This window comes from Cryptotermes secundus, unplaced genomic scaffold (genome assembly GCF_002891405.2).
Source record: "Cryptotermes secundus unplaced genomic scaffold, Csec_1.0 scaffold159, whole genome shotgun sequence".
NCBI classification, from domain to species: domain Eukaryota; kingdom Metazoa; phylum Arthropoda; class Insecta; order Blattodea; family Kalotermitidae; genus Cryptotermes; species Cryptotermes secundus.
The window spans coordinates 372,289-375,873 of NW_019725416.1; the positions used below are offsets into that span (position 1 = coordinate 372,289).

The 3,585-nt window shown below is 40.2% G+C and overlaps 1 protein-coding gene across 10 annotated transcripts in view; it reads right to left on the bottom strand.

Annotated features, from left to right (window-relative positions):
- LOC111863322 (homeobox protein homothorax) overlaps positions 1 to 3,585 on the bottom strand; it is a 1,160,896-nt gene that overhangs the window by 30,975 nt on the left and 1,126,336 nt on the right. The window lies entirely within an intron of this gene.

Genomic DNA, 3,585 nt, shown 5'->3' on the forward strand with positions numbered 1-3,585 from the left:
TTTTTTTTTGTCTTTTATATACCAGACGATGGGTGAAGTCCAAAATAAGTCAAAAGAAGTACAGTATACACCATTGTCAGAATCCTTTTAAGTCTACCAATAGAATTTTTATTTCTTACTGAAACCCGTCACAACACAACAATCAATAATACGTGTAAGTAGCTCTAGGAGATACTTTTGCTGCATGTTTCGGCCTTCAAAAGGCCATCATCAGGCAAATACATTAAACTTTTCGTTATTGAATCGCATGTCAAATATAGGACAGAGTGCTAAAAAATAACAGAATTTTTGCTTTCCTCAGACTGCATTTCGGAAACCAGGAATCACACAACATTACTGAGGACAAGAAACAAATAATCTTGACATAGGAAGTGTAAGAAAATTTCGTATTACATGAAAACGTCTTAATGTATTATTAATTAAATTCATTGTTACGAATGCTGGCTTAAATAGCAGTGCATATATACATTAGGTAAGGTAAAGCTATCCCTCTACCAAGCAGTAAAGGCCCATACAGTTGTGAAACGTCGAGGCTCTCACAACTTCTAGACAATCGGTCCACAGATGGCGGTGAGGTTGTCAGCCTTACGCGCCGGCCGCCCTTTAACCCCTACGAAGATTCCTGGTACCCATTTCTGTTAGAGGCTGAGTCGACCCCACGGCCATAATGTGACTGGAAGGATTAGGTCAATTGAAAAAATCCACCTCATCGGGACTCGAACCCGCGACCTTCCCGCTTGTAGCATAGTGCCTTAACCAACTACGCCACAGCGTACCTCCTTATCATATATAAAATATCAGGAATGACCGACCGGCCATCGAAACCGAGCTACACACAAGTGCAGTTCCACTGCCCATCAAAACTTGTACACACATGCTCTCTTCTGTGACAGGAGAAAAGAAACAAGAAATGAGGGGAGAATGTGGAAAGGGAGAAGTGTAAATGAAAATAAAATGAACTCCATCATGCAGACAAATTTGCTAACGATACCAAAGGGTCTCTTTACACAAATTATACACCTTGGGGATGACGTCAGAGAGGGGAGTGGGGAGGTCGACCTAAACGCTAGAACCGAGTTTCATGTGCACTAAAGTTGTCGGCAATTACTCCCTTCTGTATCCTTCCGCATGCTTCAACAGGACCATCACAATCTCCTCAGAAAGAGCCTGCATTTAAGAACCATCTTATACCGGTCATATAACCGGAGCTACTACTACATAGGGATGTTCCTTAGAAAATTCAACCTTCAGTTATAGGTACTAAGCTACTTTTAAAGGAGGGAAACGTGCCTTTTTCAAACTGTAACGACCCACTCATTCACTTTACTGCCAAACTTACTGCTGAATGGTCAATCAAAAATGTACTCTGGAGAGATTTCGCACAACTCAGACCAGTCATAACGAATGCCTACACGCATCTGAAGAAAATATTGCTTCCTCTCAGTTCGCAGTCATTTCTTTTACATATTTCGTAAATGAATGCGGTGAGCATATCAATTTTATTACAGTCGGGATAGCTCAGTGTGTATAGCAACTGGCTATGGGCTGGATGACAGAGTTCGAATCCCGGTAGGGTTAAGAATTTTCTTCAGACCGGCTCTGGGACCCACCCAGCCTCTTATCCAATTGGTACCGGGGGTTATTTTCTCGAGGGTAAAGCGGCCGGGGATTGAAGCTGACCATTCACTTAAAATTAATGCCGAGGTCAAGGGAATACGGATTCATATATTCATTCCCCTATACGCCTTTATGGTGTAGTGCTTAATTAAGCACAGGGACAACTCAACCTTTTTTATCAGTTTCGTTAATTTCCAGTTTATAAATAATCAGGAAGTCAAATTATTTAAAATTTGTGTTCAAACAAACTCCATATATTTCCTTATGAACTCAGGGCCTTATCAGGGGTACCCGCTTATTATTTACATAATAATTTAGCCCTACGTTCAAATTATACTTTGAAATCGCGCATTTAAACTATTTTATTCAATTGAATGAGTTACTTTCTTAGGTTCTTCTAGATATAGACGGGGGTTTGAACTGATCTGATCCATTGCACGTTTTGATACAGCGCGTTTCCACACTTCATAATTCACTACTGAACACACAGTGTCCACAGTCGAGTCTTCAGCCGTTTCTCGGTAGTGGCTCCCAAAGGCAGACGTTTTTCTTCCTCTGGGTTCCGGAACTATCCCCAGCCCCAGCTATTAGCTTCTCACAGCAACAGCTCATAACGTCAGAACCTCAGCAGTTGTCCAACTCATTAACTCATTCACCAACCAACTCAACTCATCTGAACTGACTCTAACTATCCTGCTTATATCACGGCACGGATCACATAGAAAATACTTTTCATTACTTCTGTGCAATTTTTGCCGTGGGAACACGCTCGTTTTTGAGACCGTTACTTACCAACGGCTATTTATAGCTGCTTCTTTCGCGATCGTTGCCTAGCAACGGGTCTACAAGCCAAAATATTATGCATATTTAGTGTTGTCTTGATTTCAGTGTCCCTCAAGGGTTATGCGCAAAAGTGGATCAATGGAAGAATTATAGGTAGAAAACTTTGCTGGAGTTTGGAACTGCCATAATTTTCCAGTTCAATCTTCAATGGACATCTCACTACATATTGTGTACTATACTATATTTACGTAATGTATTTTAGATGTTATTTCCATTCACATTGCTTCTTATTTTAACTACATACTACAGCTACAGACAATGCCACTTACGTTTAAGAAATACATTCATAGAGCTACAGTACTACTATACTCACATTCCCACTTCAGTAGTTTGAACGTGATATTGTTATAGGTAAATTTATCATATATATATATTCTAGAAGTACGCTATAAAGAAGCGATAGCTTCGTAGCATTCACCAGAGGGAAGGCAGAATGAAAATGGGTCCACCACCTTCACCCATGTCCCAAGGTTGCATCGCTTCTTAAAAGCAAAGGGAACTTAAATTATAAAGTTCGGATATCACACCGATAATTAAACTATTCGAAAAAGAATGTGGCATGCCAAAAATAGTATCTTACGTTTAGCTGAGCATATACAAGTTCCAAAAAGATTACAAATCGAAGGGACGGTTGAGGCAAGAAATGTCTGTGTACAGAGAGATTTCTCTAGCTATATGTTACTGTACAGTCTTGATACTGAATGCTTACATGAGTAGATTCTAAACTGTTCTGACGATGGTGTGTAACACTCAGAATTACTGGGTTTTTTGGGCTTCATCCATCTTTCCGTATTCTTGAAACTAGAAAATATAGCGTTTATGAAACTGGATCTGTTTCCGTCCTCAGGTGGTGGGTGAAGACACCTACTCAGTTGGGTCCCTTAGATAGCGCTAACTTCAATCAATCCAGTGACTGAGGTTAGTTCTTTCTAAGGGACCCAACTGAGTAGGTGTCTTCCCCCACCACCTGAGAACGGAAACAGATGCAGTTTCCGAAAAGTTGTGTTTTTTAGTTTCTAAAATACCGAACGTTGGATAAAATATAAAAAAACCGGTAATTCTGGGTCTTATGCGACTGTACAGAACTATAAGGCTTATTTTGGACTTTATCCATCGTCTTGGATA